General features: G+C 29.9%; 1 long non-coding RNA gene across 1 annotated transcript; it reads right to left on the reverse strand.

Annotated features, from left to right (window-relative positions):
* Positions 1-2,198: 2,198 nt before the first annotated feature.
* On the reverse strand, positions 2,199-3,595 carry LOC126721083 (uncharacterized). The gene is made up of 2 exons (XR_007653804.1): positions 3,152-3,595; positions 2,199-2,526 (listed from the first exon to the last, which is right to left on the reverse strand). It is a non-coding gene; the product is annotated as an uncharacterized LOC126721083 (long non-coding RNA).
* Positions 3,596-13,877: the final 10,282 nt, after the last annotated feature.

Below are 13,877 nucleotides of genomic sequence, written 5' to 3' on the forward strand. Positions count from 1 at the left end.
TGAATTTAAAGCTCTTGTATTTGAATTCATGACAAATGAGAGCTTAGATATGTGGCTACATCCAATGACAGATTGCAAAAATCAATCAAAAAATTTGAGCTTTCTTCAAAGAATAATTATTACGATTGATGTGGCTTCTGCATTAAATTATATGAAAATCAGTGTCAGCAACAAATCATACATTGTGATTTAAAGCCAAGCAATATTCTTCTCGATAGTGAGATGATTGCTCATGTAAGCAACTTTGGTTTAGCAAGACTCCTCACAAGCACCAATGATTCTTCCCAGAAATGTACTAGTACAATTGGGTTAAAAGGATCTATCAGCTATGTTGCTCTAGGTATAACCTCTCTTATTTAGTTCTAAATCCTTAACAATCCTATAATATGTTGCCTTTCGCTTTGTCACTTTATCAAAAGACAAGAATTAACTACTTGTATATTTGAGCATATAAGCTTTTTAATATTTGTAAAATTAGTATAAACATATTAACTTACTCTCTTGCTTACTATTTCTTTGTCTCTTATAACAAACATTCACTTGAGTACAAACAAGCACATGATTAATTTTACATAAAATTTAAAATAAAATAAAATAAAATATTTAATCGCAAAAAAAATATTCATACTCTAAGAAATTCATAAGTTAATTTGGCAATGGACATTCGATCCTTTGGCTAAGCTTCATATCTTCTTTGTATGCATATATTTCAATCAAATTGAACATGCAGGAAAAAAAAAGTAATTTGGCCCCTTGGGGTAAAGTTTCGTTCATTTTCCTTCCATTGCGGAAGTAATATCATATGTCATATTATTTTTCTATATAGATTCATTTCATTTTCTTTGAATTTGCATTTTATAGACCTTAATCCACTTCATTATAGATAGAATTTCCTTATTTCCTTCCATTCCATGAGTTGTAGATTTTGGCATGGGTGGTAAGGCATCAACTCATGAGGGGGATGTATATAGCTATGGAGTTCTCATGCTAGAAATGTTTACACGGAGGATGCCCACTGATGATATGTTTAAAGATGGTTTGAATCTCCATAATTTTGTTAAGATGACATTACCAAAAAGACTTGCTCAAGTTTTTGACCCAATGCTTTTGCCAAGAGAAGTTGAAGAATTGGTAATGATGGCAATAGAAAAAGATGACAATGATAATGAAATTGAAGTAGAAGAAGCTAATAATATTGAGGATTCAAGGTATATTGATGTTGACATGCAAAAGTGCTCACTCTCAATTCTTAACATTGTAATCTTATGTTCATTGGAATCCCCAAAAGAGAGAATGAGTATGGAGGAAGTCATTAGGGAATTGCAATTGATAAAAAGTGCTTTCATTAGTTTGGGGATTCATAGAGGCAGACCAAGTAGAGATCAAGTAAGGGGTATTTAGTTTTGATTATAAGACTACGTTAAGTAGTATGCCCTATTCATTTACTTTGATATCATTCAGTCCCCAAATACTTCTATTAAAAATGCATGGAGATTTTATGTTGACCTTTTTATTAATTTTGAGGAGATTATCATAGCTAATTGTAAAATTGGATTTTCATTTCTCATTCATTATCAAAATACTAAACAGAAATTGTCATCTTATTAAAACCCACAACCTTCTTGTAATAATTCCTATCTCTTTTCTTATGTTATCAAGGCTTAAAATGGTGAGCTAAAGAATTTTTTTTGTGAATTGCAGAGGCGTGAAACAAATAGAAGAAATTAAATGTCTTTAATAATGCCTAGATTAAGCATGGGATTAGGCATTTCTTCCTGATATGTTATAATATTATGCTAGTTTAATATCCCTTTTTGAAAGGATCAATGGATGATTTTTTTTTTTTTCACTTCTAGTGTTGGAGTCGTGATTTTCTCTCTCTTCTGGTGTAGGAGTGTTCTTCATGTACTGTGCTTTGTTCTACTACTATATAATGTGTGACTGTGTTTGTACTAATAATCAACTCAATTCCTAAAGCCTTTTATAGGAAGGGAACACATCAAAGATATATGGCATTATTCTAGTGTACAAATAAAAGTGGATCTTTTGTTTAATTTCCCTTTAAACTTGTTCTAGATTACAGTATCTTGTGGCTTTAGAGAGTATAACAATCAATCTAAGTTTCAATTTATTATATAAGACTGTAAACAAACACAAGAACAATCACCCTTCACTGCCTAGAATTAATTCTTCAAGGATTCAAATTCGAATATATGTTTTATTGAAAAAGAAACAAAGAATACAATCTATTCAAAGAACAAAAGGTCATTCAGCTATCAAAATTACTAAGCCTAAAAGAAGCCCACTCGACCAACAAAACAAACCAAAATACAGAGTTAACCTGTGCATTAATAGCACAAGCTAAATAAACATCTGTGAACTATGAACAGGAGAAAACCTGTTTAATCAATCAACCTTCCAAGCACACAGCAAACAGTCTAGCACACAGCAATAGCCTTAGTAGATAATTGGCAATCTATAGCAGCAACAATCTGCAGAATCCAGAGTCTGTTTTTGCACCTCTAGCTGCATTTACTTGCAAGGAAAAAACAAACAGCTGACTTCAGTAAACTGCTCAAATGCAACTCATAACCCAAGCAAAGTGAATAAATATAGTGCAATACAATCAGCCATAGTTAGTACAGCATCCTACTACCACAAACAAAATCGAAACCTTTGCCATTTTCCATTTATCCAACAAGCAGCTCCATTATAACTCAAAATCCACACAAATTCCGCAATTTACTGCAGAAATTAAAGATCATTGAGCCGTGGAGATCAAAATATAATTTTTTAAGCCCCAAAGTCAGCAAAGAATCTTGTTTATAGTGGAATTAAGGAATTTTTCTTTGAACTCAAGCTTGCCTCAAACATCTTTCTTTACTTTTTAACAGGATTTGCTCCATAGTTAATATTGGGCCATTATAGATGATAGACTTCTTTTGGCACCAAATATAATATATAGATGGCCACCATCCAATTTTATATATGGATGCTGTAAGTCCCTTCCCTTTGAGGTTCCTAACAGCCCAATCCCCATAAACATGTGTCCGGAAAGATCACTAAATAAAGAAATGGCTCATGCTTTCAACACAACCCCTGCATAGCACACAAAGTGGGTCACTTGTGTAACCCCACTGGGACAGCCTACCTCTGTGGTTAATTTATTCTTGATCACCAATAAGCCAATGAGAGCATGCTTTGGTATGGTAAGGTTGAACCACAAGAGCTTCCACCAGTCCACCACCTCAGCCTTATGCCTCGTATGTGGCTGCACAAGAGAAGCAACCTGTCTTGGTGATGGTCCACTTAGCCTTATCCTCTTCCTTTAGATCTATGAGACTTAATTGGCTTTAAATTATGACTAGATCCGCAGATCTAGCAGGCTTCCAAACCAAAGTTCTATTTTTAGGACCGAGTCCACCTTAGCCTCATAGCTAATTACTGCATCATATATAATCCTATATATTTCCAAATTGAAGTAGAAGTTTTCCAACTAGGTGCCAACGATAATGCCATAGGAAGATTCTTTTCCCAAGTCTAACCCAATTTACAGCAGACAGATACTGTATCTTATAGACATGTATGCCTAGTGTTTGACCTCTTGTGGCATTCATACTTAAGACACACAGAATGTGGCACAAAAGAATATATTGAACCGTGATTTTTAATGCTTCCATGTATACGTGCAAGCAACAGAGAGAGTAGAGAGATATGCATTAGAAAAAATAGCTTAATAAATAGAATGGTATTAAAAAAAAAAAAAAAAAAAAAAAAAAAAAAAAAAAGAACTCATAAATCATGAAAAACGAATGGTATTGGAAAGTATAGTAAGTAGTAACAAGGCTTCTCCTGCCAATCTTTTCACGCCTGCTGGAACATAGTGTTGGCTTTTGGATATCATATCGAACCCAAACCCAAAGTCCATCATATAAGCCCATCAGATAATTTGTTTTCAAAATCCATCTACAATAAAGTCCATTCCAAGATGTATTTCATAATCCAGTACCTACACTGAAGTTTGACCTAGCTCAATCTTCAAAATCAAGCACAATCAGCCCAATCCAGCCCATGAATACTGAATACACCGTTTCTAACTAAATAAATTTGTATTCACAATCCTGCCAGTGGAACTCACATTTCAACTTTCAAACACAAGCTTGCATTTTGTTATGTTTTAGGGAATTTAGGGATTTTCACGTAAGACACACATATTGCACTGTTGTTTTTGAAAATGCTTTGTATGAAATCTGGGATGCTAAAAGTAACAGCGTATAAAGATCTATTGAATTTGCCTTAATATAAGTTATTATCATATATATTTCTTTGCGCTGAAAAAACAATGTTGTATACTGTCACAAAAACAGCCTTGCCTAATGGAAATTGGAAACTAGTACGTGAACTGTGCTAATTTAGAAAACAGACTTGAGATTAGGGAGCATGGGAAACCGCAAATTCAAACAAAAAATAAAAAAATAAAAAAAACACACACACACACACATACACAAAAGGGTAAGCTTTGATAAAAGGGAAAAGAAAAAAAAGTGAAAACATGGAGTGATAGAAGAAATATAGGAGAGTTGAAGGCTTGAAGCAATTTGCTGAATACTCAGTTTAAAACCAACTGGAGAGTGGTTCTGTTTTGTATTTACGTGAGAATTAAAGATATATTTTTACCGAGTTGTCCAGTTTTGTCTTTGATTAATAAAATGAAATAGGTTTCATGAAGCTTAATTAGTCTTTTGTCATCAAATAAGAGATTAATGGTTCCACTCCTTTTAACGCCAAAGCTTAATTACTAGCTCTTGTTATAGATTTAAAATACTATTGTATCTATCAAAATAATAATAACTAGTAGCTAACCTGTGCAATGCACGAAAAAGCTATTGACTCTGAAAAAAAATGATGAAATATTTAACTTCTATACTTTTCCATAATTTAAAAGTGTTGTCTAACATTGAATGTTATTGCGTTGCAAGTGCATAATTACCGAAACCTACAAAGTAATTTACAATTCTTAAATTAATAAAACAAAACTCCCAGTAGTTATATATACACACACACTCAAAACTAATATAAACTGCAAATATATAAACAAATACCATGATATGAGGAAGACACACCAGGTTTCAAATTTGAGTAGTAATATGACTTTCTCGTAGTAATAACAATATAGACAATTCAAAATATGGAACAATATCTAAATTATAATACCTAATTCCATTATCTTTTATATTGAATCCAAACAAATAATTAATCAACCAAAAATCATAGCTTTTAATAAGAAAACAAAAAATCCCATGAACCTAAATAAAAAGCATTTAAGGTAAAAAATTAAGATCAACCTACTGAGACGTAAATACCAAAAACCCCAAGACTTAAAACTTCAAAATTTATAGAATCCCCAAATTCTACTTCAAAACCAAACCAAATTCAACAAATTTATATATAACATATCAAATAAAAATTTATCATTCCCTAGGCTGGAAAACATACGTTGCAGCTTTGATATTTCTCAAAAAAAAGAAAAAAAAAATAGAGATGCTTTATCTACCACGTATAATAAAAAAAAAAAAAAATTAGTAGAAATTTCAACCCAAAAACTAAACTCACGAAAAAATGTCAATATAAATATGGAGATTAACCCAAATACTTAAAAGAAAATCAATTCTAAACATAACAAAAAAAAAATAAGATAGAAAGAAAATCTCAGGCACATATGAAAGTAAATAAAAAATTTGACATAAAAAATAAAATTCATTAATAACAATATAAACAAATTCGACATAAAATTCATTAATTAAAGAAGAAAGTTGAATCAAATTGCTTGCGGTTTTTTTTTTTTTCTAATCCTAAAGTGAAGTTAAGTTTATTTGGCGTTTGGTACGAGAAAATCCACATTACTTCGGCACCTAGATTCCTTGGAATGTGATTCATTGCAATCTGAATGCCTAAGAATATAACTATTCCTGTGTTTAGTTTAATTGAGAATCTAATAAGAACCAAATGTGGGTCTCATGCACTGTTCACGGGACTCATAAACATCTTTTTTTAGCAAAATTTTCATTAAAAATGGGTCTCACAACACCATTCACATATTTAAAAATTATTTTGCTACAATACTTTCAGTTTTCAGCAATAAGTAGTACCCAAACAGATCTTAAATATCTTTATTGATAACAACCAAATGTGGCAATTGACTTGCAAAGATTACTGACTTTTAAAAAATAATAATAATTATTATATTGGTTAGAATTAATAATTTTACTATTCGAACTCGAAAGCCAAAACGTCAGTGTACATAATCACCATCACCGCTATGAAATGCCTATAAGCCAATATGAGTTAATCATCTAAATCTATGATTAGTCCATTAGGGAACCATTTGCAAGCACATTGAATAGTAGCTTTCTTTCTTTTCTTCTTCCTCTTCTTTTTTATTATTACTATTTTTCTAGAAAAAATTTAGAAAAGAAGGCAGCTATTAGTGTGTATGATATTATCCTTTTAATTAATTTCAAAATAACTTTATTTATCTTATTAGATGCTACATTTATTTAATTAGTTAATTGAAGTTTGAATGATGGAAGAGCAATATGAAAAAAGAAAATCCAATTATATTAGAAATTCTAAATTATTTTTAAAACAATAGTAAAAATTAGAATTAAATTGAAAAGAGTAATGTTACACATAAAAACTATTTTACAACATTTTTACAAATTGTTGATGTGGCTAATTCTTATTGATTCTCATCAGCACCTAACATTAACACAATTGTTTTTACTTAATCACTTACAATATTAGCCATTTGTAAAAAAATAATGTAAAATAGTTTGTAACTTTAACATTTTTCAATTGAAAAATCCAAAAAGTGGGACCTATTGGGCAGATTAGCACTCCACTAGTTGAACCTATTGTGTTTGCATCTCTCTTCCATAATCTTTGCCATTTAATTTCTGTTGTGAATGTAATTTTATTTGGTTTAGATTATGTTATTAATTTTGTTTTAGCTTATTTACATTTTCCGCACGTACATTGTTCGTTGATAAGCTTGAATTGGTAATTTGTAAATTAGGGGTCTAAACTTTCAAGGTGTTTTATACACTATTTGAACATTCAGGTATTTTATGAAGGAGTGTTTGAATTACGTTGCTCATTTTAAGATATTTAAATACTGAAAATAGAAAACTCCTCTTACCATTTTTTAATTTTGGGTAAATTGCACCCTTAAATTTGGGAATGTTTGAATTTTACACCTTAAAGTTTCAAATTTTGAATTTTACCCTTTGAAGTTTGGGGTGTTTAGATTTTGCATCCTGACATTTCAGAATTTAGATTTACCATCTAAAGTTAGGGAGTGTTTGGATTTTATATCCCCAAATTCTGAAATTTTATGATGTAAAATCCAAACACTTTCAAACTTTAGGGAGTAAAATCCAATCATCCAAAAAATATAGGGTGTAAAATCTAAATTTTGAAACGTTAGAGTGTAAAATCTAAACACCCCCAAATGTTAGGGAATAAAATCCAAATTTTAAAATTTCAGGATGTAAAATCCAATTACTCCCAAATTTTAGGAGTGTAATTTGTAATTTACCCTTTAATTTTCAAATAACATTGCACAATGGCACTTTTGTAAATATTTTAAAAACTATAGGTCCCTCTAATTAGACTACATGTCATCACTTTTTCAAAAAAAAAAACACGCACACACATACCAAATTCACAATTATGCTTTTTCACTTTTGAAAAGACGTTATTAGGAATATAGTACTAAACACCCTCAAATGTTAGGAAATAAAATCCAAATTTTAAAATTTCAGGATGTAAAATCCAATTACTCCCAAATTTTAGGAGTGTAATTTGTAATTTACCCTTTAATTTTCAAATAACATTGCACAATGGCACTTTTGTAAATATTTTAAAAACTATAGGTCCCTCTAATTAGACTAAATGTCATCACTTTTTTAAAAAAAAAAAACACGCACACACATACCAAATCCACAATTATGCTTTTTCACTTTTGAAAAGACGTTATTAGGAATATAGTACTAAAGATATTTTTTGTATAATGAGTTCTTAAATATATATTTTCACAATACTTTTTAAATTACAGTTTTTACATAGTCAAGCTATTTTAGATATTGGAAGCTTCCTAGCATGTTCGGTCCCGTTAAGAAAAGGTCAAGGTCATCGTGGATTCTAAGGACTAGTGTAGCCCCTAAGGCTTCACCTTCATGAGTTGACACTTTCTACTTTCACTTTCACATGGCTTGCCGTGTGGACCAATTCGATCAAATCATGCATCCAAATAAAAATTGGATCAAATCCGGTGTAGTCTAATAAATTGTCAAATTCTAATAATTTACGCCTTAGGTTTCTGCGTCTGCAACTCTGCGGTGCCTGATGGCATGCCGATTGCTGTTTCTTTTGTGTAAATTCCGTTCATTTTAAAAAAATTTTACCAGTGTGCCATACAACTATAAAATACTGACAGTTGAACTTTTTGCTTGGTAAACGTCAGTTGAGCTATTGGTAGATACAAACAAATACTTTGAGAAAAACAAAGAAATAAAAAGACAAGAAATGAAATTTAATTTTGGTTGTTTTCGAGATGAATCACTTTTTTTCTTTTTTCTTTTTTTGGAGAAGACCGGAGGAATCACTTTGATGCATGCGTGATAAGAACAAAATAAAATAAGTGATGGGTGTATTTGGATACACTTATTTTGTTGAAATTGAAAAATTATTATTAAAAGTACTATAAATAAAAGTAAAAATTAATTAAAATAGTATAGTGGGGTCTTGAATAGTGCCAAAAAGTACAGTGAGCTCATAAATAGTAACAAAAATAAGCTGAATGGTGAAAAAATTATAATTTTTAATCTATACCCAAACGCACACAAAGTTAGATTTGACAAGCCACTTGCAAAAATCGTGAAACAAATTTATACTTGCAGTTTTTTTTATATAATTTTTTTAAAAGTAACATTTTTTGTTTACACTAAAAAAATAAAAGGTAATTATACTCATTTTTCTTGAAATTTGAGAGAATGACACTTCATCCCAAATCTAAAAAGAAAAACCACTCACCTCCCTTGAGGTTTAAAGAAATTAACACTCCCTCCTCTTCTTTGTTTATATTAGTAATGAAATATTCTAAATCTTTTTTCAAAATTTTTAATTAAAAAAATTCAAATAATGATTGAAAAATATTTTCATTTAAAAAAAAAAAAAAGTTTAACAAAATGTAGACGTAAATGCCTTGATTGAATAAATTTGAAACATGGAAGACTGAAATGTATTCTAAAGAAACTTAGAGGGTTGGTTTTGCATTTTAGTCAAAGTTTAAAGTAACTTATAAATTTAGAATAAAAAAGCAAAATTTATCAAGTATCAAAATACTTGTACCAACAAATCTCTCCTTAACCAGTTGAAAAAAGAAAAAGAAAAATTGAGGAAAATTCACACATAATATTTTAAAATACACCTTTATTTAAAAATTTATTTTTAGAAACCTGCCCTTAAGCAAATGACAGGTGAGTTCGCAGCATTTTTAATATTAATTTAACAAACTTTGGTCAACTGGATGTCTAGGAAGGAAAGTGTTTTTTTCCCTTCAAGTTTGGGGTGGTGTGTCATTTTCCTAAATCTCAAGGGAGGGTAGTGTAATTATCCCAAAAAATAATAATGAAAACTGATTTTGAAATTCCCAACAATCTAGGTTCAACAAAAATAAAGTAATATTACCTTCATAATATTTTCATAACAAATATTAGGTGGTAAGTTATTACTTGTTTTAAACTAAATGTACCATTGACATCACTTTTTTATCCATTAATAACAACTTGTCATCTAGGATTTTTTTTGAAAATATTGTAAACATAGTATTTCTCACAAAAATAATCTTGGTCCTCCCAAAAACTATCAAGATGGTGTGAGTTCACTTTGCATCTCTCTCTCTCTCTCTCTCTCTCACACACACACACACACACATGCGCACATACTTTCTTCATTTTTCTATTCTCTATTATCATTTTAGACTCTTTTTCACTTCATTACTCTCATCTCAACATTTTCGGTTCTCATTTTTTGTCTTTTCATTTTGTTAGTAAAAGGAAATTGTAAAACTTTATGTGTGTATATATATATTGGTAATGTCAATATCTTTAAGCTCTTTTTTATTAAATTTTGTATAATTTAAATTTCTTAATGATTATTCTAAAAAAAATTCTCGAAACACCATTGTATATGGCTCATACAAAATGGACTTAAACTAGTAACTAAAAAGGAGGACAGACCCAAGTTTATGCACCAAGACACGCACTTAATTATAAATATACATGATAGTTTGTTCATGAGCGTTTTAAGAGCAGAATTTGTTCATGAACTTTAGACCATATCATTTTTTCTTTTCTTTTCTTTTCTTTTTCCTGAATGTTTGACCATATTATAATTGAACAACCTGTATAAATAAATAAACAAATGCTTGATTGTTGGAACTATAGTTGTCACTTGTAAGTATCGAACAATATGCGATACGTCTCGTATCATATATGAAAAGTTATGTATTGTAAGGGTTTATCGTAAGTACTTATGAATCGTCCAATACATAAGTGTATATCATATGAATCATATCCTATCATTGAATTGTACATATCATACGAAAAAAGGACATTGGGATTTAAAATGAGTTTTTTTGTTGTTAAAATTTGTGATTTTATTTGATTTAAACAAGTTGTTAGACTTTTTTTAACACAAAATTATTGGGATAATTAATTGAGTACAATAAAATAACATGTCCATGAGTCCCCCCCCCCCCCCCCCCTTCACTTTCTTCTACAATATTTGGACTACACACTTGACACTTCATTTTTATATTTGCAAATTTATTTTATATGTCATAAATAATGTACTAAATACAAATATAATTAATTTTTATTTCGTTATTATTGTATAAATTTAAGAAGCTAAAATTCCAAGAAAAAATATAAAGGAAAAATTATTAGAATAAAAGAACAAGAAAATGGATAGTAAATGTTGATGATGATGAAGAAAATGTCAATGAAGAAATAATTTTGCAAGATAATGAACATGATGATAATGATGACTTAAATGGAGTTTATATATATATATATATATATATATATCTATATACACAAGATAGAAGTTATACTCTAACTTAATCTAAGTGTATATGTTTGTGAAGCTCTCTCTTGGAGATTTGAACCTTGGCCCTTGCCCACACCCCACAAGCACTTATAGTTGTAAAATGATCATCGCGCCAAAGATGTGCAATGATATGACTTAAATGGAGTTGATTAGGCAAGATGATGAAAAAAATTATTGTTTAGGCTTACATATCATGTATTATTGCTTCTGAGTTTAATTAATTTGAATGTATATGTTATAAACATACGTTAAATTGATTTATTTAATTATCTTTGTTAAATAGTATTATATAAGTAATAATTAAATTGGTCATTAATTGAATATATTCCAAATGGAGTTATAATGAATATACCTTTTATATATGTATATCTATAGTTTTATATAATTTTATTATATGTTTTTGTATCTTACGATATATGAAAAAAAAAAAAAAAAAAAAAAAAAACTTTTTTAGGAACTGATATAAAAAAAAAAAAAAAAAATCAAAAATTAATTCACGATATGATTCACGTTTTGACAATTATGGTTAAAACAGTGGAGTAATGTAAATAAACATACGAAAGAGCCACACCAAAACTTTTAGGGTATTATATATCATTGTTACAATTTTCCTTTTCAATTCATAGTTCATTTCTTGACATCCCCCCCCCCCCCCCCCCAAAAAAAAATCATATTGGTCAAAATTCTGCAAATTGCAAGTTCTGAATGGCCGTAATTAATAACTATCAATTTAACGATTCAGATGAAGTTTCTCAAAAAAGGTTACAATTAGCCAAATAACTAATATATTTTCAGTATCTTTTGTTTTTGTTGCAGGGACCAATTAGATACACAGATTTTTAATATGACTCTATTTGTGTTTTGCTCGTCTTCATTTTTGTTTAGTTTTTAGTAATTATATTATTATGATTTATGATGATTAGATATCATGTTAAGAGTCTTGTAGTTCAATTAACACATCTTAGTATTTGTAACGAAAACATTCGATGTTCAAATTCTTCCAAGAGCAGAACTAGAGGGAGCAGAACTTTAGGGTGGTTAGGTTTCGATCAATGGTGGTGGATTTGCTGTGGGGGTGGTTGGGTGGTTGGTCACAAAGCCACATAGATCGAAGTAAAGCTTTTCTTCTTGGTGAGGTCTGTGAATATGGGGGTTTGGTTAAGTGGATGTTTTGATTGATTAGGTTTGGTTTTGGATTAGAATTTTGAGTTAAGAAGCTAATTTTTTGTCGTAGTTCTTGATTTCATTATCTGTGATTTGATTTTAAATCTTTAAATTTTAACTTTGTCGGGTAATTTAGACCCTGGTTGATAAAATTAAAAAGTTTTAAAACCAAGTTGTTAATTAGATCTATTATGAAGAATTTTTGTTCAAACAAACAAACATCAATATCATGTCAATATCATGCATAGCGGAATAGTAAATAAGACAATATATGATGACCTAAAAAAACCAATGAAACAAACCAGTTTCACAGTAAAAAACCTGGGGGGAAACCTTCCCAAAAAGAAATCCACTATAGTAAAAAGAAGTTTCAGATCTAGTACAAAACGTTTATCCCTAAACTCTACAAACCCAATAGGTAAACTTACAGTAGAAACCTTCTGTCGCTTCAAAACCTCTGAACTCTCCAATATATGAACGCTCCACCTATAATCACAATTAGAACCTCCAATTGACTTCAAGAACCTCTTGAAGGTTTTCTTCACAATAGCAAGTGTATAGTGATTGCTACAACTTCAACTTCTTCACTAATGGAATTTTCAAATCTACTTTGAAACTCTTTGGTTTGGTGAAATAGAGAAAACTTAGTTACAAAATCCTAGCCGCATAAATGGAGTCTCTCTCTCTCTCTCTCTCTCTCTCTCTCTCTCTCTAAATATCCTTCTAATAGATGGCTTATAATGTCCTTTAAATACCGGCTCAAACAGATCTCAATACAAGCTTCAAATGAATAAGCTATGGGCTTTTTTGCATTACTGATTTTTGCTGATCTGCGATGCTCGATCGATCGAGCTTGTGTCGAGACTTCTATTGAGGATACAATAAGTTTCGAGCTTCTATTGAGTGGTATCAAGCTCCTATCGAGCTACTATCGAGGTACCTGTTGAAAAAGTGCTGAAAATTTGTTTTTCTTGACATTTTCTTGAGCAAACTTTTGTCTTCAACTTGGTCTTCAATTACAAATCTAAAACACATCAAAACTCAATAAAAGACACATAATTTGGCATGGTTTGACAATACCAAAACACATGACCCTAACAGACTTGATTTGTTGTGTTTTCCTCATCATTGAGTTTTGCTTGTTGGTTCTATTCAGGCATTTTTTTTTTTTTTTTTTTACTTCCTGTTTGTTTACTAAGAAAGTTCTTGTTGTTTTGGACTTAGTTGGCATTAGTTCAAACCTTAGGGGTATTTAGTGAAATTTACCCTTTATTTTTTCATACATATGTCAATTTACTCAACAATCATAGATATTTTTTCATATTTTAAAATCGCTATATAATTTTTTTCATTCTTAATATTCTAACAATCAAAGTAAGTGATTAATCTAAATACCTAAATTTTAGACATCTAATTTGATTCATTGAAATGATGAAAAATAAACAAACCTAAAAGTATTAAAAATATAGCAATATACCTGCAAAGTTGTATGCACATTTCATTGACTTATTCTTAAAAAATATGTAGAATTCAACATTTAT

The sequence above is a fragment of the Quercus robur genome, chromosome 4, assembly GCF_932294415.1.
Source record: "Quercus robur chromosome 4, dhQueRobu3.1, whole genome shotgun sequence".
NCBI classification, from domain to species: domain Eukaryota; kingdom Viridiplantae; phylum Streptophyta; class Magnoliopsida; order Fagales; family Fagaceae; genus Quercus; species Quercus robur.